This window comes from Diceros bicornis, chromosome 9 (assembly GCF_020826845.1).
Source record: "Diceros bicornis minor isolate mBicDic1 chromosome 9, mDicBic1.mat.cur, whole genome shotgun sequence".
Taxonomy (NCBI): domain Eukaryota; kingdom Metazoa; phylum Chordata; class Mammalia; order Perissodactyla; family Rhinocerotidae; genus Diceros; species Diceros bicornis.
Genome location: NC_080748.1, coordinates 7,251,569 through 7,278,277, shown reverse-complemented (window position 1 = coordinate 7,278,277; position 26,709 = coordinate 7,251,569).

The window sequence follows — 26,709 nt, the reverse complement described above, 5'->3', positions numbered from 1 at the left end:
ACTTTCCTGTTGTCTCAATAAATGGCCATATGCGTGCTAGATATGTCCAAGCAGGAATTCCTAAAATGTAGCAGAAATGATCCAGCAACCATAAAGTGCCTGCAGCCTCTAAAAGAGAAGATTTGAAATTGTAAAGACAATGTTTAGTGAAATTTGAGGGAATAGAGAATTTGCAGAGTATTCTAAGGTTTTTCTCCTCTCTTCCCTTTAGGTGAAAAGAGTCGCTGCTCCCCTCCCCATAAGCCAAGAGAGAGGGCTCCAAGAAAACCCATCCACAGATTGAAAGTTTGTAAAAGAAGATAAGATATGTAATCACATGCTTGCTAGCTGTAGGCCCATCTGGACACAGCCATATGGGTAGAGCAAGGCAAAAGAATTCTCATGAGAACCTGCCATTTGTCCCCAGAATTTGGAAGCATAGATAAATATAGATTCTAATGCTGCTTTCTATGTGGGGAATTTTGAAGTCTGCACTCTGGTTGGAGCACACCAAAATTGCAGGGCAGGGAAGAGGAGTCAGCAGCCAGGCCAGATGTACTTCTTCTATTTTGCTGAGCAAGGATGCCTATATTTTCTATGGGTCAATTAAATATCATAGATTAGAAGGCAAGCAAGCCCAAGGCATCTTGAAAGAACCCTACCCATTAGGGCTGCCTGCTCCATGAGTGAGAGGTTTTGAGAGTTGGTTGCAAGACATCAGCCAGAGAGTACACAACCAGTGTCAGATCATGGCACAGCACAGAGATCTCTGCCCACAGAGACTCCAAAGAACCCACAGATATGATCCCCAAGAGAGTCAGCATTTGAACAGCTGCCATAGAGGACATGGTGGCCAGCCGCGGTCAGCTGAGTCAGAACCACAAGGAACACCAGCTAAGGGGTAAGACCTTTATTCTCCCCCCCCGTCTTTTTCTAATGTCCATTATCTCTGCACTGACTCTGAAAGAGTCAGAAGATGGAAGAGAAAGGGAGAAAAGGCTAAGCAAAGTGACAGCACAGGTATCTTTCTTCAGCCATGGTTGGCCCCTGAGCTGGGGTAAGGGGAGATATTTGAATTTGGAATGAGGTTAGGGTCAAGTTTTAGACTGAATTGGACTATTACAATTTCTGAAAATGACATCGTTCTAGTGGATGTGAAACTACTGAAAAGTGATGGGATCTACCCAAAAGTGATGACGAGGAAGAGAGAGCTAATACAGCATGTTAGAATGCAGTGATAGGGAAAAAAGACAGTAAAGCTATTTCTAGTTTGTACTTCATTCAATCTAGTGCATTCAATAAACTTGCTTCACGTGTAAAGTATCTAAGAAAGTGTCTACAATATAGAAGCCAGTTAATACACGTTATTTCTTTTCCTTTTTTTTTCCCCCCACCTTGGTAGGAAGATTGCAAGGGATTAGGGGTCAAATATGACGTTTCACTGTTTTTCAGTTAGTGTTTCTGAGCTACCTGTAAGAACTTTTAACACTAACATGCTCTGAAGAATTAAACCAGAGTAAGGAACACTTTTCAGGAAGATTTTGACTCGGAAAAGTATTACAGTAAATGTTTTTCTCCTCATGCTAGACAGAAAGAACTAAGATGGAATTCAGCAAGTGTTGAAAACACTTGAAAATTAGTGAGAAGTAATATTTTATTTTTACTATTTGATTTCTTCGCATTTGTTCGTAGTTCAAATTATTTATAAATTAACAATTTAATATGATTAATAAATAATATTAAATAATTTACTTTTCATACAGATACGTAATTATTTTTTAGATATTGGTAGAATTGTGGCACCTTTAGCGTTACCTAAGAAATTCTCATTGTTTGATTGACAGATCTCAGCTCTCATTATGTTGACCATCATGTTGGCTGTCAACCCACAATTCCACCAAAATTACCTGGAAATGTGGAACACAGCTCAAGAGTAAGGAGAGAAGATGCATATGCTGACTTGATCCTCAAGAGGGAAATATTATTGCCCATTTACCACTCTGACCTAGAGTCGACTATGATCTGGGGCTCAAATAATTCATTCTTGACTTCAAGGCTTACTCTGAGGCTATTCTTGCATATTTTTCCTCCCTCCTCACCCAATCTCAGGATAAGATGACTTCTGATAACAGCATTACTGAAATAATTTATTGAATTATTATAAAAATAATATATAAAGCCATTTATAGTAAGTATATTGGAAAATTAGCATTATTCCTTTATTTGCTTTTTGCCAAAATTAACTGAGTAATGCTTGAAATATTACAGAATGTAAAGATCAATATATCCCTGTGCAGCACTTTTAGACAGTTATTTCTGTGACATAATTAGCATATCTGATGACTTAAAATCTCACCTTGGTCCTGCAGAAAAATGGAAAAGCAGAAATGTGGGTTGATGTAGAATACACAAATAGATCAGTTCTCTGGATGGCAGTTACCATGTGCCAGCTTCTGTTCTAAATACTTCACATATGGATATAGAAAGCTTTCCATTTTAAATGAGTTTTACCTTGATAGGGTAGTTCTTTTTTTTATTTGAAATATTCTGAATTACAAAATTATGAATGGCAGTGTAATGCTTTTCACTACTTTCTCTTCCCAATATTCACACTGAAAAGGTTGTTCGTTGTAACCTACATCTTTCTTTATTAATGAACAGTGAATTGTGATACCTTGGGCCAATCAAAGGTTACATTTTTATGACTTCATATATGATGTCAATAAATCCATAGGAATCACTGCTATTTACAGTACTTTTATTTCTGCACTCCTGCAAGGAAAATAAGACAAATGAAACCTGCAGAATTTTCTATGTTTCAAATAGGACATTCTATATTTCTAATTTATACATTTCAAATAGTCCTCAATTGTTTGCATATGGGGCACACTGTGTACTGGTGTATTGAATACACATATGCAGCAATTATAATATTTTTTATTTTTTACCAATCTAAAATTAGTGAGAACTGTTCTTGCTTTGGCCTTAACAAATGGCACTGTGCACTTTTTAAATCTTCAGAGGTTATTAAAATTTCCCTTGATACAGTGATGGGAAGGGAGTGCATTTGAACACTTCTAATTGGAAACTGGAAACTCTAAGAGAAGAGAAAATTCTCAACGGTGTTGTTTGCTCAGGGGCCATTTTCCTTAGGGCGGAGAGAAAAGGTGAGTTAGAACAAAATTACAACATTGCCCAATTCTCCTTAAATCCTACAAAACACACTCATTGCTGCTTAGTACCTTCTCTGTTAACCGGAGGGCTTGAGTGGTTATAGATCATAGACTCAGCAAAGCCTCCAAATTCTCAACGAGCAGTACAAAGCTTAAAATTTGCCATTCTAAGCATGCTCTTAAGAATGTGCCATGCCCTTCATTGCTTCTATACTTTCATCTGTGTTATTATAAAAGAAATACGTGTTCATTTTGCAAAATTTGAAAATCTGAAAAATCATAAAATGGAAAAAAGAATCTTCCTTAAGCCGACTATCCAGACATAACCACTCTTATTTCTTTAGTGGATATCATCCCACGTTTGTTGGTGGGAATATATGTGCTGCTTGTGTGTATAATATTTACAGAGGCTGTGTGTTTAAATTAACAATTTGAATAATTATTTATTCACTATTTGTTACCCCCTTGTACGGTTTAACTTTATGTCATACACATATCCTATTTTGTTGGATATTCTTTCAAACATGATTTTAATAATTTAATAGCAGTTTATCATATAATATACTGTAGTGTATTTAACTAGAATCTGCTAGTATTGGAAATTTAGGTTGTTCTTTATTTTTTCTCTTTTAATAAAGCTGGTATGAATTTTCTTTAATGTGTTTTATTTTTTTGGTGTCTCTGAATTTTTATCCTAGGAGAAATTCTTAAAATGAGAAATAAAAGTCAAGAGATATAACAATTAAAAAAAATTTTATACATATAGCTAAAGAGCTAACAAAAAAGATATATCTGTATGTACTCTATCATCGGGGTATGAGCTGGAAATATCCTTGGCAATTTGGTATGTGAAAAATTGTATTGCTTTGTACTTTTAATTTAATTGCTTTGATTCCTAGTGACAATGAACATCTTTCGTGTATTAATTTACCTTTTGTTTTTCAATTTTGTGGCTCATTTGATGTTCTTTGCTCATATTTCTATGAGACCCTTTGTCTTTTCTTAACAATTTTGTAAGTATCCTTCAAATAGAAAAAAATATCTTTTTCTGTCATGTACTTTAAATTTTCTTTATTACCACTTTGATTTTTTCCTTTGCTTATGAAATGATTTAAATATACATCTTCTCAAATTTTTATGGAGTCAAAGCTGCGTCTCAATACTATTTGCTGTAAATCCCAGCACTGATCATTGTCTGCCAGTATCACATAACAAGGCACCAAAAGATACTATCTCCTGAAGGAAGAACAAAATACCACCTCTAGTTTCTGTAGCAAAGCCAAGCCTTGACATCTACTAATTCCTAAGTAGGTTTCCAAAAGCCAGCTTTATCCAAAGAGACGTTTGTTCAAAATCAAAGCAAAATAACATTGTCACTATTACCGTTATTGTTTTACGTGCTTTCATAGTTTTGCTAATGTAATAGGATGTGAAAAAGATAGAAAGGAATAAACATTAGGAAATAAGAGAACAAATTTCATAATTTTCATATGCATTAATTGTATATGTAGAATATCAAATAAAATAAGATAAAACAATTTTACTAAAGATATGCAAGATAATTAAATAAAATTCAATAGCATTCCTGTACACCATTAGTAACAAGCTGGAAAATATAAAGTGTGGTATTTCATTGTTCTTATGTGTATTATAAAAAAGATTAATTGATCATAACAGTGCTATGTAGTAATATGTTTTAGCATCCACCCAGACTGATCCCTATAAATTATTTTAAATGATTAAGAAAATGTTCTATGTTCTTCACGATTTTATATAATAGATACACATTACCCACTTATTTTTTATGCCCTTGGAATATAATGATTAAATTAGAGGCTACAAAATCAATATACACAAATCAGTTGCATTTCTAAACACTAACAATGAACAATCTGAAAAAGAAATTAAGGAAGCAATTCTATTTGCAATAGCATCCAAAAGAATAAAATGCTTAGGAATAGATTTAACCAAAGAGGCAAAAGACTTGTACACTGAAAACTACAAAAGATTGCTGAATGAAATTTAAAAAGACATAAATAAATGTATTCATGGGTTGGAAGGCTTAATATTGCTAAGCTGACAATACTATCCAAAGTAATACAGATTGAACGTAATCCCTAGCAAAATCTCAATGATTATTTTTCACAGAAATAGAAAAACCCATCATAAGATTCATATGAAATCTCAATGGACCCAGAATAGCCAAAACAATCTTGAAAAGAAGAACAAATCTGGAGGACCTTCTGATTTAAAACTTAGTATAAAGCTGTAGTAATCAAAACTAAGATACTGTCATAAGAACAGATATATAGCCCAGTGGAGTAGAATGGAGAGTCCAGAAATAAACCCTCATTTATATGATTAATTGATTTTCAATAAGGCTTCCAAGACCATTCAATAGGCAAAGGACTGTCTTTTCAATGAACAGTATTGAGAAAACTGAATATCCACACGTAAAAGAATGAAATGGGACCCTTACCTTATACCACATACAAAAATTAACTTAAAATGGATTGAAGACCTAAATGTAAAAGCTAAAACTATTAAATTCTTAGAAGAACACATAGGGGAAAATCTTCATGACATTGGAATTGGCGATGATTACTTGCATATGACAACAAAAGTAAAGGTTAAAAAAATAGGTAAATTGGACTTCATCAAAATCAAAAACTGTTATGAATCAAAGGAATCATTCTATCAAGAGAATGATAAAATAACCAAAGAATGGGAGAAAATATTTCAAACCATATACTAATATGGGATTGATATCCAGAATACGTACAGAACTCCTGCAACTCAATAACAAAAAAACAATCAATCTAATCAAAAATGGCCAAAGAACTCTAATAGACATTTATTCAAATGAGATATAGAAATGCCCAATAACCACATGAAAAGTTTTCAACATTACTAGCAATTAGGGATAGCAAATGAAAACCACAAAGAGATACCACTTCATACCCATTAGGATTGCTATTATTAAACAAAAAATGGAAAATGACAAGAGTTGGCAGCATGTGGAGAAATTGAAGCACTGTGCATTGCCATTGGGAATGTAAAGTGGTATAGTCACTGTGGAAAATAGTTTCTGGTTCCTCAAAAAGTTAAACATTACTGTATGATCCCAAAATTCCATTCCTAAGTATATATCCGAAAGAACCGACAGCAGCAACTTGAACAGATACTTGCGCACCAATGTTCATAGCAGCATTATTCATAATAGCCAAAGGTGGAATAGGGATTACCAGAGGCTAGAGGATGGGATAAACTGAAGATTGTTTTTTAATGGATATGGTGTTTCTCTTTGGATGAGGAAAAAGTTGTGGAAATGGATAGTGGTCATAGCTGCACAACATTGTGAATGTACATAATGCCACTGAATTGTATACTTAAAAATCACAAATTAAAGTGGTACATTTTATGTTATGTATATTTTATCACAATAAAAAACTTAGAGGCACATTTCTTGTCCTCACAAAGATTACAGTCTACAAGGTACATTTAACAGACATTATATGTAATTATTTGTTACTACACTTATCATTATATAAAATAGGTAGGTAATATGATATGATATATGCTATGGGGAAAAGTACCATATGCAATGTTAAATATTACACACACACACACGCGCGCACACACACACATGCTCAAAAACCCTATCTTCCCAACAGATGTCAGGGATTTATTCTAACTGAACATCAGGTTATCCGTGTATCAGGAACAATTCCACTGGTGCTTCACTATCAAGGAATAAAATTAATTTTGAAAAAATATCTGTTTTTTCTTATCTGGATTGCTCTTTCCAGAGCAGTAGATTCTGAGAGGGAAAGGACGATATTTTACTCATCCCTATATCTTCAGCACGTAGCACATAGTAGCCATTTACATAGAAAAAACAAAAAAGAACAAAGGACCATGCACGGGTGGGTACAAATTACATTTGTAAGTACAGATTTAGACACACACAGATTGTGACAAACACATGAGAACCTTTGGATAATTGCTACCAAAAACTTTGAAGAATCTATGGTATTTTTCAACCTTATTTGAAAGAGATATACTTCTTTTTGATATTTTTTCTTATGTATGAGATAAAATACCTCAAAGTTGACACAGTTTATAAAGCATCTATTTCATAAAATATGTACAGAGTTTCCAGAACAACTAAGTGCTAATTTTCCACCTCTGCTCTAATATGAGATTGAATGATGCTTGGTGCATTCAAAAGATGGCAAAGAAAGATACGTGTTGACTGGGCCCCTCTTATTGCAGTCCTTTACCTAAGTAAAGTAATCTTTCCTTTCCAAAAGGAACACCGTAGATTTTATTAATGTCTCGCTGAACTTCGACCTCTCTTTCCTGGGACTCTGTTAGTGGATGAGAGGCAGCATTTTACTTTTCCCCTACTTAGCAAGTGCCATTCTGACTCTTTCCCTGACAAGTGACCTCAGTCCTTGCATTTTTCATTTTCCAATAACTCTGGATTTCCCACCTTTTAGATGGCTGCTGTATACCCACATTGATATCCAACCAAAATGTATTTCACTCCTGTAGTGAAACATGCTTCAATATCCTGCATTAAGTGTAGAGTTTTGGTACAGACAATATACCAACTAACCTGGAAAAATGTGTACCACTAAATTATTTCTTTAAAAGCTTAGGTATCACAACCATAAAACCCACTGGATTAAAGTTTTCATTTTTCTGTATCTTCAAGATTATATTTGACTCTGTAAGTTGTTAACTAACCAATATAAAATAATTTTATTTAAAGTGGAAATTATTATAATACAGTATATATTCTAAAAATGAATGAGATTTTTGTTATTAACACTCAACTTAAGCCTCCATTTTTCTTTAGTGTTTGAATTATTGTCAGTGAATAAATAAATTCTACATGGTGTGAACATAATTTATTACCAGAAAACAGATGTTGGAAAAGGTTAATGAATTCCTAATGGATTAACAAACATAAACTGAAAATGAATTGTTTTACAGCAGAGAGTTATCAAGTCTACCTCATATATCTCTGTACATATAGCACCAAGCACAGAGGCAAGAACAAAGCAGGAGTTTAAAAATGATGCTGAATTCAAATAAATATTTTCAGCTAGTATTCAATAATAAGGATAAATATGAATTAATTGTTGTGAATAATTGGCAAAGTTTTTCCTCTTAACAGGAACAAATGATGGATATTTTGAAGATCCTAGAAAGATTTTTTTTTCCAGTTATGTTTGCCTTGTTGGATTTAAATATAGAAGACCCTATTTTACTTCTAATAGGAATATTTTCTTACAACTTTTATAATGAGTTAAAGCATTTAAACATCATAAGAAAGCTGATATATCTAACTAAAACCAATTTTGACACATGATTTGAAATAATGTCTCATGAGTGCTGAAAACCACCAGTGCAACGTGTTTAACTGATGGTGTTAGCCTACACACATTTGTGATTCATCTTGTTTTGATTCCACTTTTATAGATGACCTCTCTCATATAATCAATCCCATGAGAGAAGTAAAAATGTAATTATTAGTTCATTTAAGCCCTCATATCTCTTAATCTTATTCGTAATTTCGTTAAAAAGTATAAACCTAAACTAAATTGAAAAGAAGCATTTTTCCTTATTTATGACATATTAGAAAAATTTTAGTCATTGTTTATTTTGATAACATTACTTTTAGAGAAACATATTAGATGATTTCTTTTTTCTTTTTTTTTTTTGTGAGGAAGAGCAGCCCTGAGCTAACGTCTGTTGCAAATCCTCCTCTTTTTGCTGAGGAAGACTGGCCCTGGGCTAACATCTGTGCCCATCTTCCTCCACTTTATATGGTATGCCGCCACAGCATGGCTCAACAAGCGGTGCATCCGTGCACGCCCGGGATCTGGACCTGCGAACCCTGGGCCGCCTCAGTGGAGCGCACTCACTGAACCGCTGGGCCACCCGGCCAGCCCCAGATGATTTCTGAATTAGGATTTAGAGTATTTAATAATGTGATGAAACAGTAAATTTAATTTATATAATGTCTCCAAAAAATTGGGCATTAAAGAGGATTTAAAAATAAATGACATAATGAATGACTATTGGACTAGGGATAAGTTCAGACAAAAGTATTATGAAAGAAGACCATAAGTACTGTTAGAAATTTTTAAGTAAATTCTTTGTGATGGAAGCATATGATGGCAAGACTGCGCTGTGCTGGGCACTGTAATAAAGAATTCTTGGAGGAGGAGATAGGATGGGCCTATAAATGAGTTAAAAGAGGTCTATAAAATAGGGGGCTTGACTGGACTATTGCGTTTGCACGGTGGAGAGTTGACACTAAAACGCTAAAAGAATTTAGAGATCTGAGACTGTGAAGTTGTGCAAATTCTCTAAGCCTCTCTGAGCCTCAACTTCTTCATTTATAAAATTTAGAAAATAACACCTAACTTGCAGGTTTGCTAAGTATTTTTGACTACAAATGTTGAGACACTGGTACAGTGTTTGACATAAGCAAGAAACTCAGTGAATGGTCATTGTAGTAGTAGTTCTCACGAAAATGCCTTGAACAACATTCTAATTATTTTTCTTAATGTGAGAGTGAAATCATTAGATGTTTTTTTATTTTTTTATTTTTTTATTGATGTTTTAATGGTTTCTAACATTGTGAAATTTTGGGTTGTACATTTTTGTTTGTCCATCACCCCATATATGAGTCCCTTCACCCCTTGTGCCCACCCCCCACCCCCACTGCCCGGGTAACCACAGTCCAGTTTTCTCTGTCCATGTGTTGGTTTATATTCCACATATGAGTGAGATCATACAGTGTTTGTCTTTCTCTTTCTGGCTTATTTCACTTAACATAATACACTCCAGGCCCATCCATGTTGTTGCAAATGGGACGATTTTGTCTTTTTTTATGGCTGAGTAGTATTCCATTGTATATATATACCACATTTTCTTAATCCAATCGTCAGTCGAGGGACACTTAGGTTGCTTCCACTTCTTGGCTATGGTGAATAATGCTGCAATGAACATAGGGGTGCATAAGCCTCTTTGGATTGTTGATTTCAGGTGCGTTGGATAGATTCCCAGTAGTGGGATGGCTGGATCATAGGGCATCTCTATTTTTAATTCTTTGAGGAATCTCCATACCGTTTTCCATAGAGGCTGCACCAATTTGCATTCCCACCAGCTGTGTATGAGGGTTCCTGTTTCTCCACATCCTCTCCAACATTTGTTGTTTTTTTTCTTGGTGATTAGAGCCATTCTAACGGGCGTGAGGTGGTATCTTAGTGTTGTTTTGATTTGCATTTCCCTGATGATTAGTGATGTTGAGCATCTTTTCATGTGTCTATTGGCCATCTGTATATCTTCCTTGGAGAAGTGTCTGTTCATTTCCTCTGCCCATTTTTTGATCGGGTTGTTTGTTTTTTTGTTGTTCAGTTGTGTGAGTTCTTTACATATTATGGAGATCAACCCCTTGTCAGATGTATGTTTTGCAAATATTCTCTCCCAGCTGGTTGGTTGTCTGTTCATCTTGATTCTGGTTTCATTCGTCTTATAAAAGCTCTTTAATCTGATAAAGTCCCACTTGTTTATTTTTTCTTTAGTTTCCCTAGTCTGGGTAGGCATGTCATCCGAAAAGATTCCTTTAAAACCAATGTCAAATAGTGTGTTGCCTATATTTTCTTCTATGAGTTTTATAGTTTCAGGCCTCACCTTCAGGTCTTTGATCCATTTTGAGTTAATTTTTGTGAATGGCGATAACACATGGTCCACTTTCATTCTTTTGCATGTGGCTGTCCAGTTTTCCCAACACCATTTATTGAAGAGACTTTCCTTTCTCCATTGCATGTTCTTAGCACCTTTGTCGAAAATTAGCTGTCCGTATATGTGTGGTTTTATTTCTGGGCTTTCAATTCTGTTCCATTGATCTGTGTGTCTGTTTTTGTACCAGTACCATGCTGTTTTGATTACTATTGCTTTGTAGTATGTTTTGAAGTCAGGAATTGTGATGCCTCCTGCTTTGTTCTTTTTCTTTAGGATTTCTTTAGCTATTCGGGGTCTTTTGTTGCCCCATATAAATTTTAGTATTCCTTTTTCTATTTCTGTGAAGAATGTCATTGGGATTCTGATTGGGATTGCATTGAATCTGTAGATTGCTTTAGGTAATATAGACATTTTAACTATGTTTATTCTTCCAATCCACGTGCATGGGATATCTTTCCATTTCTTTATGTCATCGTGGATTTCCCTCAATAATGTCTTGTAGTTCTCATTGTATAGGTCCTTCACCTCCTTGGTAAGATTTATTCCTAGGTATTTTATTCTTTTTGATGCAATTGTAAATGGTATTATCTTTTTGAGCTCTCTTTCTGTTAGTTCATTATTAGCATATAGAAATGCAACTGATTTTTGTAGATTGATTTTGTACCCTGCAAATTTGCTGTAGTTGTTGATTGTTTCTAACAGTTTTCCAACAGATTCTTTAGGGTTTTCTATATATACAATCATGTCATCTGCAAATAGTGAGAGTTTCACTTCTTCGTTACCTATTTGGATTCCTTTTATTCCTTTTTCTTGCCTAATTGCTCTGGCCAAAACCTCCAGTACTATGTTGAACAGGAGTGGTGAGAGTGGGCAGCCCTGCCTCGTTCCTGTTCTCAGAGGAATGGCTTTCAGTCTTTCCCCGTTGAGTATGATGTTAGCTGTGGGTTTGTCATATATGGCCTTTATTATGTTGAGGTACTTTCCTTCTATTCCCATTTTATTGAGAGTTTTTATCATAAATGGATGTTGTATCTTGTCAAATGCCTTCTCTGCGTCTATTGAGACGATCATGTGGTTTTTATTCTTTGTTTTGTTGATGTGATGTATCACGTTGATTGATTTGCGGATGTTGAACCATCCCTGCGTCTCTGGTATAAATCCCACTTGATCATGGTGTATGATCTTTTTAATATATTGTTGTATTCGGTTTGCCAATATTTTCTTGAGGATTTTTGCATCAATGTTCATCAGTGATATTGGCCTGTAATTTTCTTTCTTTGTATTGTCTTTGTCTGGTTTTGGTATCAGGGTGATGTTGGCCTCATAGAATGATTCAGGAAGTGTTCCATCTTCCTCTATTTTTTGGAATAGTTTGAGGAGGATGGGTATTAAATCTTCTTTGAGTGTTTGGTAAAATTCACTGGAGAAGCCATCTGGTCCTGGACTTTTATTTTTTGGGAGGTTTTTGATTACTATTTCAATCTCTTTACTTGTGATTGGTCTATTCAGATTCTCCATTTCTTCTTGGTTCAATTTTGGGAGGTTGTATAAGTCTAAGAATTTATCCATTTCTTCTAGATTGTCCAATTTGTTGGCATATAATTTCTCATAGTATTCTCTTATAATCCTCTGTATTTCCATGGTATCCGTTGTAATTTCTCCTCTTTCATTTCTAATTTTATTTACTTGAGCCTTTTCTCTTTTTTTCTTAGTAAGCCTGGCTAAGGGTTTGTCTATTTTGTTTATCTTCTCGAAGAACCAACTCTTTGTTTCATTAATCCTTTCTACTGTTTTTTTGGTCTCAATATCATTTATTTCTGCTCTGATTTTTATTATTTCTCTCCTTCTGCTGGCTTTGGGCTTTGTTTGTTCTTCTTTTTCTAGTTCTGTTAGGTGTAATTTAAGGTTGCCTATTAGGGCTTTTTCTTGTTTGTTAAGGTGGGCTTGTATCGCTATGAGTTTCCCTCTCAGGACCGCTTTTGCTGCATCCCATATGGTTTGATATGGCATGTTATCATTTTCTTTTGTTTCCAGATAGTTTTTGATTTCTCCTTTAATTTCATCAATGATCCATTGGTTGTTCAGTAGCATGTTGTTTAATCTCCACATTTTTGTCACTTTCCCAGTTTTTTTTTCCTGGTTCATTTCCAGTTTCATAGCCTTATGGTCTGAAAAGATGCTTGTTATGATTTCAATCTTCTTAAATTTATTGAGGCTTGCTTTGTTTCCCAACATATGGTCTATCCTAGAGAATGTTCCATGTGCGCTTGAGAAGAATGTGTAGTCAGCTGTTTTGGGGTGGAGTGCTCTGTATATGTCTACTAGGTCCATCTCGTCCAGTTTTTCATTTAAGTCTAATATTTCTTTATTAACTTTTTGTCTGGATGATCTATCCATTGCTGTAAGTGGGGTGTTAAGATCCCCTACTATTATTGTGTTGTTGTTGATTTCTCCTTTTAGGTTTGTTAATAGTTGTTTTATGTACATTGGTGCTCCTATGTTGGGTGCATATATATTTATAAATGATATGTCTTCTTGATGGAGTGTCCCTTTTATCATTATATATTTCCCTTCTTTGTCTTTCTTAACCTGTTTTATCTTGAAGTCTACTTTGTCTGATATGAGTATGGCAACACCTGCTTTCTTTTGTTTGCCATTAGCTTGGAGTATTGTCTTCCATCCTTTCACTGTGAGCCTGTGCTTGTCTTTAGTGCTAAGATGTGTTTCCTGAAGGCAGCATATTGTTGGGTCTTGCTTTTTAATCCATCCTGCCACTCTGTATCTTTTGATTGGAGAGTTCAATCCATTTACATTTAGGGTAATTATTGAAATATGAGGGCTGAATGTTGCTGTTTTGTCACTTATTTTCTGGTTCTTTTGCATTTCCTTTGTTTCTTGTCCCATTTGTTTTGGACTGCCAATTCAGTTTGGTTGTTCTGTCTTATGATTCTTCTAGTTTTCTCTTTGTTTATCATGTGTGGTTTTAATTTGATTATTTGTTTAGTGGTTACCTTGAGGTTTGGGCAAAAAATCTTGTGTAAGAGATAGTCCATTATCTGATAGCCTCCTATTTCCTTATACTAAGTCAATTCAGTCACTTTCCTCTTCCCCTTCTAAGTTGCTCTTGTTATAGCTTATTCTATCTTGTGTTGTGGCTGTGTGTTTACAGTGATGAGGTTAAATTTATTTTTGGTGAATTTCTTCCTTTGATCTTTGAGTTTAGTATTTAAGTGGTTGCTAACCTATTCCGGTAAAGATCTACTATTTCTCTGATTTTGTCTACCTACTTTTCTCCTTACTCCAAGCTTTGTGTTCCCTTTCTCTTCTTGTTTTCAGGCCTGAGGGCCTTCTTGAGTATTTCTTGTAGTGGGGGTCTCGTGGCCATGAACTCCCTTAGCTTTTGTTTATCTGGGAGAGTTACTATTTCTCCATCATATTTGAAGGATATTTTTGCTGGATAGAGTATTCTTGGCTGAAAGTTTTTGTCTTTTAGTATTTTGAATATATCATTCCAGTCTCTTCTAGCCTGAAAAGTTTCTGTTGAGAAATCCGCTGAGAGCCTGATGGGAGTTCCTTTGTACGTTATTTTTTGTTTTTGTCTAGCTGCCCTTAATATTGTTTCTTTGTCGTTGACCCTGGCTAGCCTTACCACTAGGTGTCGTGGTGAAGGCCTTTGTCTGTTAATATATATAGGCGTCCTGTTGGCTTCGCTTACTGGTATTTCCTGCTCCTTCCCCAGATTTGGGAAATTTTCAGCTATTATTTCCTTGAATAGGCTCTCTGTTCCTCTTTCCCTCTCCTCTCCCTCAGGAATACCTATAATTCTTATGTTACATTTTCTAATAGAGTCAGATATTTCTCGGAGTCTTTCTTCATTTCTTTTTAGTCTTAGTTCTCTCTCTTCTTCCATCTGGAGTATATCTGTATTCCTATCCTCTAAAGTACTAATTCTTTCCTCCATATTGTCAGCTCTGTTCTTTAAAGATTCCAGATTCTCCTTTATCTCCTCCATTGTGTTCTTCATCTCCATCAGCACTGATTGGTTTTTCTTTATGATTTCAATCTCTTTTGTGAAGAAACTCCTAATCTCATTGAATTGTTTGTCTGTGTTGTCTCGTATTTCGTTGAGTGTTTTTATGATAGCTATTTTGAAATCTCTGTCATTTAGTTTATGGATTTCTGTGTCTTCGGGGTTGATTTCTGGGTGCTTGTCATTTTGTTTCTGGTCTGGTGATTTCATATATTTTTGCATTGTGGTTCCTGTGTTGGTTTTGATTTTCCTCATCCTGGAAGTCTCTGGTTGCAATTTCCACCTGCCGCCACTGTCTGGTGGTAAAGGGCTGTGTAGTCTAAGCCCCCTGAGCTCTGCCCCAGTTTTTCTGCTGCGATCCGCAGTTTTGTTTTGTTTTTTTTTTTTTCCCCACTGCGATCCACGGGTCCAGTCCAGTTTGTTCAGGTCTGCCTCGGATCGCTAGGTCTGGTCGAGCTGCAGACTCCAGGTTGCGGGGAGGCGGGAGCTCTCTCTTTTGCCCTCTGGGTCCCTGACGTGGGAGGCTTCTCGTTTGCCCCTCTTTATCCACTCTCTGGGGTGCTCAGATGTTGATGGTAGCCCTGTGGCTCCTCTGAGCCCTCTGTGCGGGAGTTTCCCACTGGCTGAGAGAGCCCGAAGAGCTACAGTTTCCCGCCGAGGGCCGCCCCTCCCCCCTCTCTGGGAGCCCTGCGGACCGGGATCGCTGATCTGATGGGGAGGGAGCGGAGTTCTCCTTACCTCTCCCCACTTCCTCCGGGGGCCCAGCACGTTCCGCTCTCAGATGTGCGGCAGTGTGGATCCCTCCGCTCTAGGTTTTCACTGTCTGGGATTCTGTTGTTGGTCTGTGGCTGTTGCTTTTGTTGTATCTTGTGGGGGAAGAATTCACGGGAAAGCTCACTCCACCATGATGCTGACGTCACTCTCCCATTAGATGTTTATTTTTGTTCAGAGTAACAAATAATTTGAGAAATGTACTTTAAAAAAACAAACATTTAAATATGGCACTATAATTGACCATAGATAGAGATGAAGATATGTAAAATATCTTGAAATTTGCAAGAGCAAATGGAATGATGACCAAGATCAAATGGTATTAATCTAGGGAGACTTCTTAAAGAAACTTATTCTCAAGTAGATTTTTGAAGGGGTGGTGTTATGATTTAGTGAAATTTAGATTACATGTAGTCAAAGCAGAAAAAATTGTATTAGTGAGTTGCCATAAGGAGAAATGCCCAGATTATTTAAGAAGGATGGTGCATAAGAGTATGAATATAGAGTAATATCTAGTCCCTTTTGCCTTAAATTTCCTTATTTAGCCACAGAAACTAGTTCTTGGAGTTCATTATTCCTTGTTAGCCATTTTGGAAAATAACGCCAAGATATTCCTTAATGTGCTGTCCATCTTGGTTAGGGGTCCAGCATTTTATCTTTAGGATTTCAGAATTTTTCTTTTTTGTTGTGAGGAAGATCAGCCCTGAGCTAACATCCATGCTAATCCTCCTCCTTTTGCTGAAGAAGACCAGCTCTGAGCTAACATCTATTGCCAACCTCCTCCTTTTTTTCCCCCAAAGCCCCAGTAGATAGTTGTATGTCATAGTTGCACATCCTTCTAGTTGCTGCATGTGGGACACGGCCTCAGCATGGCCGGAGAAGCGGTGCGTCAGTACACGCCCAGGATCCGAACCTGGGCCGCCAGTAGCGGAGTGTGTGCACTTAACCGCTAAGCCATGGGCTGGTCCCAGAATATTTTATGCTTTTGTTTTGAATCAATGTCCACTATCTGATCTTGCAACTCAAAACTATTTTCTTTGCTTTTTACAAACTTCAGGAGACAGAAAAATGTAAGATTGTCAGAAATGGAAAAAGACACACAAACATCACTTTCTGGAATAAGGATACCTCTTCTAATTGAAGGACGTCTTGTCCTGATAACTCAGGTTTTGGAAACTCACTTCAGTTCATAACAGAGGTGCCACATCTGGGACTATAATCTAAGAAATTTCTGTGAATAAAATTAAAATTTAGATGAAGCTAAGAGATGTTAAAAGAGGAGTCTAATGGATAAAGAAACTTAAAGCTACTGTTTAGAAGGAAAATCAAGAGGTGATTGGGGGCCATCATAGGCAACTGAGAAAAGGAAAAAGATTTAAAAGATACATGTGGGCCGGCCCTGTAGCTTAGAGGTTAAGTGCACGTGCTCTGCTACTGGTGACCCGGGTTCTGATCCCGGGCACACACGGATGCACCACTTCTCTGATCATGCTGAGGCGGCGTCCCACATACAGCAACTAGAAGGATGTGCAACTATGACATACAACTATCTACTGGGGCTTTGGGGAGAAAAAGGAAAAAAAAAGGAGGAGGATTGGCAATAGATGTTAGCTCGGAGCCTGTCTTCCTCAGCAAAAAAGAGGAGGATTAGCATGGATGTTAGCTCAGGGCTGATCTTCCTCAAAACAAAACAAAAAAAAACAAAAAAGAACAAGGAGGCTGTCACTAGGAAGGCATGTGGTGTCACCATCTAGGGTGTTTGGGGCTAGCTAGAGAATAATTATGAAGGAAGCAATAATAGAGTACATGAATAGGCTGAATATCAGCATTCAAAGAGAGGGAAGAGCCAAATATTTATTCATATTTCTTAATGAAATTGGTGAGGGGGTAAGATGAGGAGGAGAAAGAATATTTGCAATTTTAACATAGTGAAGTCTACATGTCTTCTGGATATAAAAATACAAATATATTGAAGAAAAAATTAATTGTCACAATTTATTATATTGTGGATAATCTGCTTAATTATTTCTTCAGTCCTCACAAATATGGCAGAATGGTGTTATTAACCCTATCCTCTACATGAGGAAAAAGAGGCTAGGTAGTAAATGAAAGAGTTGAGATATTGGTTTAGGTCTATCTGACCCCAAATTCCATGCTCTGCCATATTCTTTTATACTTCTAAAAACAAGACATATGGACCCAGAGGAATGAAGAGAAGTAAAAAATGGATAAAAAAATTATTCAACATTTTAAATTTCAAAGATGGATTTTCTTATGTATTACTTATAATAGAGAATTAAAATTAATTGAAAATCTAAAATTTACCACTGCTTTATATGTTCCATCTGCAGGATAAAAACATCATAGAAAATTAACAAGCAATACCTTCTTACGAAAGAAATTCAAGGATTGAAATTCATGGCATTACATTTTATGTTTACTTGTTAATTTTTTGCCTTCTATCCTAGCATATAAAGGCCCTGGAGTAGTTAGTCTATCTCGATCACTGCCAAATCCCCAATATGAAATACTAGGTCTAGCACATGTTAGATTTCAGCAAATATTTGACAAAAAGTAAAGAATATATAATTTGTTTGCAAAACTATTAAACTTGAGAAGCGCTTTCAAAATAGCAGAGTAAGGACTACCCCAAATCCACTCCTCCTTAAAAGCAATGATAACACTGGCAAAAATTGCCAAAACAATTTTTTCATGACTCTGGCAATTAATAAAAGACATGCAACAATCCAAAGAGCATTTAATTAAGAAAAATGGCTGAAGCTCTGTAAGAACTGTGAGCTTTGTGGAGTTTTAACTTCTTGCCTTTTTGCTACTCCTTTCTTCCCTGCTCCACAGTTTCCCTGAAAACCGACAACCTTGCAGCAAAGGCAGCTATGAAAATGAGCAACTTAACAACTAGTGGAGAGGAAGAAAGGGTTTGGAGCTTCCAGAAAGCCCCACCCCAGAGAATGGTCACTCTATGACCAACCTGGCCACTTATAGAATAGTTCAATTCTCAGAGCTTGCCTTTCCCAGCATGAGTCTGAGCTTACCCTGTGTGTATAGCCCTATCCCCAGGGTATGAAAATTATTTAACATCGAAGCTGCTGAGGTGACTATTGGAGTTGTGGCTAATAAGAAGCTGACCAAAAAAGCTTAAAATAAAAAATTGGGGCATGAGATGCTCATAGGGGGCTTTGAGAAGGTCCAGCATATTCCTTGGAACCTAGATGGCTGTGTGCATGTGCATGGCCAAGAAACATATGAAAAGGCCCTAATCAATCACCCCTGGTTAACCTTGAGGTTCCGCACAAACAAGAAGTGAAGGCTAAGGGAAAGTTGTGAGCTGTGTGCTGGAACATTGAAGGTATGCCCTATCACACATCCTGAGCCCTTGGGCAAACAATGGGAGACATTCTGTTCCAAGGCACTAAGGAAATTTCTGTCCAATCATTTGCTGATCTCTATGCCAATCAAGCAGAGACTTCAGGGGCTGTACATGACAAAGAATACCGAGTGTGCAGAATTAGTCCAGGAAAATCTCTAAGAAAACAAACAGTAACAACAAGAACAACAACAAGAAAAGAAAAATAAAATTAGGAAAACAGAAAAATTGATAGAGGGGATCTGATTTCTAAAATTTCCACACTATAATATTTTAAATATCCAGTCTTTAAGAAAAAAAATTATGAGACATGCAAAGAAACAGGAAAATATGACCTAGACACAAGAAAAATGCACTTAGTAGAAATTGTCTACAAGGAAGACAAGACGTTGTACTTACTAGAAAAAGACTTTAAATCAGCTATGGTAAATATGTTCAAATATAACCAAAACCATGTCTAAAGAACCAAAGGAAAATATAAGAATAATGGCTCACCAAACTAACATCAATAAAAAGACAGAATATTTTAAGAAAAAAACAAATAGAAATTCTGCACTTGAAAAGTACAATAACTGAAAAAAAAATTCACCAAAGAGGGTCAACATCAGATTTGAACTGGCAGGAGAAAGAATCCATGAACTTGATGCAAGGTCAACTGAGATTATCCAGTCTGAGAAACGTAAGGACAAAAGAATGGAAAATAATGAACAAACTCTCAGAGACCTGTGAGATACCATCAAGTATACTGGCATATACATGATGGAAGTTAGAGAAGAGAGAGAGAGGGGAGAAGTAAGAATATTTGAAGAAATAATAACTAAAATATTTCCAAATTTGTTTAAAGACATTAGACGGCACAACCAAGATGCCCAACAAACTACAAACAGTATAAATGCAAAGAAATCCAAAACTAAATACATCATACTCAAACTGTCAAAAGCCAAAGACAGATAATCTATAAAGCAGCTAGAGAAAAGTAACTTATCATAAAAGACATCCTCAATAAGAATAACATCCGACTTCTCATCAGCATCCATAGAGGCCAGAAGTTAGTGAGATGATATATTCAAAGTCTGAAAGAAAAAGACATTTGACCAAGAATTCTATATCCAGAAAAAATCCTCCAAAACTGGAGAAATCAAGACATTCTCAGAAAAACAAAAACTTAGAAAAGTTGTTGCTAGAAGACTTGCCCTGTAAGAAATATGAAAGAGAGTTCAGATTGTAATTAAAGGTCACTAGGAAGTAACTTGAATCCACATGAAAGAATAAAGAGCACCATTATAGGTAATTACACAGTAAAGATATAAGGAAATGTAAATATATTTTTGTTTGTAACACTTTTCTTCTGCTACCTGGTTTAAAAGACAACTCAATAAATCAGTAACTATAAAACTGTGTTAGTAGGCTTACAACGTCTTTTCTATCATGACAATAATACACAAAGAAGAAGGGAGAGAATGAATCAATATTGGAAGAAAATTTGGTGTGGCACATGTAAATCCTCCCTTATCAGTAACTTTAAATGTAAATGAATTACATTCCAATCTAAAGGCAGAGATTGGCACAATGAATAAAAAATATGATCAAACTATATGCTACGTACAAGAGACACATTTTAGATTCAAAAATACAAATTGAAAGTAAAAGGATGGAAAGATATTCCATGCAACCAGTAACCACAAAAGAGCTAGGGTGACTATAGTAATAGACAAGATAAGTTTTCAGACAGAAATTATTACTGGAGATAATTAAAGATATTTTATAATGATATCAAGGAAAGCCCAGTAGGAACACATTAATGAGAATTATTAACATGCAAACACCCCAAAACAGACCTTGAAAATACATGAACAAAAACTGACAGAATTGTAAAGAGAAATAGAAAATGTAACAATGATAGTTGGAGACTTCAATACCCTACTTTAAATAATGGATAGAACAACTAGGCAGAAGATCAACAAGAAAACAGAAGACTTGAAAATACTTTAAAGCAGTTAGATCTAACAGATTATCTCCAAAACACTTCACCCAACAACAGCAGAATACATATGCTTCTCAACTACACGTGAAATGTTCTGTAAGATAAATAATATGTTAGTCATTTTTTAAAAAAGCTTTAATACATTTAAAGGAGAGAAGTTTTACAATGTTTATTCTCTGCCCACAATGGAATGAAATTAGAAATCAATAACAAAAGGAAACTTTGGAAATTCACAAATATGTGGAAATTAAACAACTACTTCTAAATAACAAATGAGCAAACAAAAAATTACAAGGAAATGTAGAAAACACTTTGGGATATATGATACTGAAAACACAACATACCAAAACTAATGGGGTGCAGCAAGCAGTGCTTAGAGGGAAATTTATAGCTGTAAATGTGTTTTAAAGAAGAGGAAAGATCTCAGATAATAAACCAATCTTCTGGTTAAGAGCAAACTATACTCAGAGCAAGGAGAAGAAAGAAAATAATAAAGACTACAGTGGAAATATGAAAAACAGATGATAGAAAGACAATAGAGAAAATCAATGAAACCAAAAGTTGTTTCTCTGAAAAGAGACAACAATTGATGAACCTTAGGCTAGATTGATGAAGAAAGAAGAAAAAAGACAAAAATTACTAAAGTCAGGAATCAGAAATACACAGGATTACAAAGGAATACTAGGAACAACAGCATGCCAACAAATTAGATAACCAAGACGAAATGGAAAAATTTCTAGAAACTCAGAAACTACCAAAATTGACTCAAGAAGAAATAGAATGTCTGAATAAACCTATAGCAAGTAAAGAGATTTTATTTATTCATTTTTTCCCCCCAAAGCCCCAGTAGATAGTTGTATGTCATAGGTTCACATCCTTCTAGTCGCTGTACGTGGGACTCGGCCTCGGGTTGGACGGAGAAGTGGTGCCCTGGGGCATGCCCGGGATCCGAATCCGGGCCGCCAGCATCAGAGCACGCGCACCCAACCGCTAAGCCACGGAGCCGGCCCAAGAAAAGTTATTTTCAATTATATATAATATTCATAAAAATTGAACTTATATTAGGATGAAAAGTATCTTAATGTAGTCTAAGAAGTAGAGTTAAGATAGATGCATTCTTTCATGTAAATATCAGAAAACTAGAATTTAATTACAAAATTCAAAACAAAATTGTTCTTTCACCTAAAATTTGAAAATATTCTAGTGAATTATGCTTGGGTCAAATGGAAAATACAAAATAAGCAATGAACTTCTAGAAAATGACAATGATGAAACTACTATATAACCAAATTTACGGGAAACATTAAAGTGATACTCAGAGAAAATTCATAGTCTTTAACACTCACATAAGTTTAAGAAAGTGAATGAAAATGAATAAACTAAGCACCTGACTAAATATATTATTAAAAGTAAAATAAAATAAATAAAAGCAGAAGAAAATAATTATTGGAAAATAAAATGAATTAATCAGTAATAGAACAAAAATGAGTAAAAAATAAATCAAAAAGCTGAGATTTTTTAGGAACAAAGGCTAGCGATTTTCATAGGAGAATTTTATCAAATCTTTGAAAGGCAGATAAATCCAGTGCTATTTAAAACTGTTCTAGAACTTTACAAAAGGAAAATTAGTTTTTTAAAGAAGCAAGAATGACATAGATACCAAATCCAATCAAGATTGTACAATAAAGAAAATTACATATCAATTTTATTTAAGAATATCACTGCAAAAGTCCTTAAAAGAAAAAGCAAACAGAATCTCATTGCATAATAAATTATTTATTATAACCAAGTAGGTTTTGTTCCAGGATACCACAATTATACATTGTTAGGAAATTCCTTAACGTAATCAAAGAATATTAAGAATTCCAAGGAGAAAAACTCATACGACAAGCTCCATAGATACCAAAAGCATTTCCAAAGTTTATTCACTATTTTAAAAAACTATGAATTGATGTATATTTCTTTTTACACAATATTTCAGCCCCCAAATCAACATCTTCCTTAAAGAGAAAACACCTATTAAGAACAAGACAAGAATATAACTTTCATTACTACCATTTAACATTATATGGATGGCATTAGTCAATGAAATCAGAAGTACAGAAGTATGGAAATATAAGAATTGGAAAGCAAGAGGTAAAACTACCTCTATTAGTGGATCATATGATTGTCTAAATTTCAAGTCAATCAACTAAAAACTATTTTTTTTTTTTTGCTGAGGAAGATTGGCCCTGAGGTAACATCCGTGCCGATCTTCCTCCACTTTAAAAGGGAACGCCACCACAGCATGGCCCAACGAGCAGTGTGTTGGTGCACACCCTGGGTTCCGAACCCGGGCCGCCAGCAGCAGAGCATGGGCTTTAACCACTACGTCACGGGCTGGCCTCCTAAAAAGCTATTACACACAAGAAGTTGAGTAGCAGTTAAGGTAGCAGTACATAAATTATCTGTACAGAAATCAATAGCCTCCAAATACACAAATAACACATAACTAAAGAGAAAACTCCATTTTAAAGAGCAACAGATGGACAAGAAATGTGCAATAGCTAAAAGATAAACTTGAAAACTACTTTTATGGACCCTAAGTAGATCTGAACAAATGAAAACACATATCAAGTCCTTGGAAAGGAGCACTCCAAATCTAGGTCAGTTCTCTATAACTATGTATAAATTTAGTATCTCAATAAAAAAACATTGTTTTCCTGTTTGGAACTAGGCAATTTAATTCTCAGGTTCATGTGAAAAATAAATCATAAAAGAAAGCAAAATCAGAAAAAAATCAGAAAATGGAGAGCAATTGGGAAAGACTTTACCACACATCATCACATAGTCAAGGCCTTAAAGATTAAACAGAATGGCACTGACATATGGATAAACAGACAGATCATTGGAACTTAAGAGAAAGACTAGAAACGGAACCTTGACATACAGAGATTTAGAACGTGGTTACGGGGGGCATCTCAAGTCAGATATTTCAAATATGAAATTATAAAACTACCAGAAGAAAACAAGAGTGAATTATTTATACCTTGGAATAAGAAGGTCTTTCTAACTATGATTGAAAATCCCAAAACTATAAAAGACTGAGACTTATCAATCTATATGTATTTATATTGTTTTGATTTTTTGAATCATGTAAATGTACTACCTATTCAAAATGAAATTATATTAAGAATATTCTTCTGGCTCTAGCTTTTAAGTTTTTTTTTCTTTCTGTTTATTCATTTCATGCCCAATTATAAGTGGCCTGGAAATTAAATGAGCTGTTTTTGTGGCCAATTCAGCAGTCCCCAAAAGTGTTCTGTAATATAACTTAGCAGAAGCACCTCTCCACATAAAACCACACAGGGAGGGGGAGGGGCTCGTGCTCCTGGGGACCAGGAAACCGGATGTTAACCCCAGAGCTGTTACCCAGAAGCTGTGCAGTGATACGGTAGCTTGCAACTCCTCTTGGCCTCTTTTCTCCTCTATAGGGTGAGGTGGATGAATCGTAAAATCACCAGCGTTGCTTCCAGCTTAGGAATCCCTCGGAAACAATACGCTCAGTGAAAGCAATGCTTAGTCAGTCTCCATGGCATTAACACTTTCAAGCATGTTCTTAAATTTGTCTTGGGAATAACTGTCCTTCTTTCTGGTCCTACAACCAATTTAGAGATTAGGTATTAAGTAGAATTTAAAAATTCTCTGTACTCTGCACATCCACTAGCTTAAGTCATTTCTTCTTATGACTGTTTTTTTTAAATTTAATTTGCAGCGTTGGTGCACAGAAAGCAGTGAATTCAAGACTCTTCTCAAAAGAGAGAAAAACTAATGGACACAAAATAGGAAGGGTTACAATGACTCCAGTGTCCCATTTGTTAATGATAAAAAAAAAGAACTATGAAAAACATCTGTTACACTCTAGAAATTCAGAGCAATTACCTAAGTGCCTCCCAAATTTAGTTTAATGAATTTCTTGGAGTAAATTTGGAATTATCATCTGCATACTTATTGTTTCTTCTTTTAAAATTGTGTAATTGATTTTTCAGATTTAAATCTTAGAGACATTTTAAAAATTAAAGTTTATTCTGTCAGTCTTAAACAATTAAAATCCTCATTTGATTTCCAAAATACAGTTGACTTTAAAGCTTTAGTTATTATAATTTATTGCCCATGTTATTGCTATATAATCTTCATTTGGAGAGGAACACTATGTCCTGTTTAAATATTGCATTTAAATTATCTACTATATTTCATTCTAGAAGCATTTTCATCAGAGCTGATTGCTAAAAACTAACGATTTCCAAAGGAATATAATGCCTTTGAAAGCCAAATTTGGACATTGAATTTGCAATAAGTCCATGAATAGCTAGGGATGGCAGTCTCTTTGGAGATACAACTTCTCTAGAAGCAAAATCTCCCATGAAAAGTAAAAAGAGAACTAGGTCACGTGTTAAAAGGACTTGGGTCAAATTTCTACAAATAGGAAAAAAAAAATAACATATTCTTTTAGCCATTGTGGTTAAAAAATTAAACAGCCATGATCTAATTCTCTCAAAGAGAAAGGACAGTCAAGCAGGTTATCGTTGGTCAACAGTTGGAAAACTTCTGTATCTCTGGGCCTGGTCTTCTAGCTTCTTCTGCTTGCTTATTAAAATCAGCCATTAATCAACCCACCCACTGATTATTTCTTAAATAAACCAGTATTTAATAAGTGTCTAGCCTTTGTTCGACCTCATGTTGTGTGCTGTGATGTACTCATAAAAACTTAAATATTACTGTCCTTAATATTAGTCAATCTACAAAGGAAGATGGAGCTAGCACATGTGAAATAATTAGTAAATGACCACATGTGAATTACAAGGCACTTAACCTATCTGACTCCCAAAATAAGTATCAGGTAAGGCCACAAAGGCACCTGAGATAAAGCAGGTACTGAGATATTGGAGTGCTGAAATGAGGGCTCAGGTTTACAGTTCATTGCTTTTTCCCAGTTAATAAGTTACCTCCTCCCCACGTAGTTTTAATGGATAAATAGAAAAGGAAGAATGTGAACTATGTAGGACAAACAGCATTAACAAATATTTAGAGATTGGAATTACCAGATACATGTTGAGAGACAAGGATCTGAGTGGCTCTATTAAATCAGAGTGTCTCTCTTGGGGAGAAATGGCAAATTGGTTGGTTGAGTAGGGCAGGTTGAGGTGATGAACAGTCTTTAATGTCATATAGAAATTGATGTGATAATCAAAGTCTGTGTGGAGCTAGTGTCAGTTCTTGGCTATGTCAGGGAGGAAAAACATTTCCCCCATCTTCTTAGGTTGAGAATTTGGAGACCTGCAAATTACACTGGCAAAAGGCAGATTAGAAAGAGAAAAGACAAAGTTTATTCCCATAAATACAAGAGAACTCACAGAAAATGTGGTCCAAAGAGGGAGTTAGAATTTGGGGCTTATAGACCATCCTACTAGGGGAAGAGGAGAGGGAGAAATGACACTTATGGGAATGCAAATGATTTTTAGGAAAGATAAATGGGCCCTTGGGAAAATAGATGGAAGATATGATAGTTTTGTGACAATGTCTATTTAGGTAATTTCTTATTTCTTAAAAGTCAAGCTTCCCTGGTTGGGAAACTTCCAGGGAG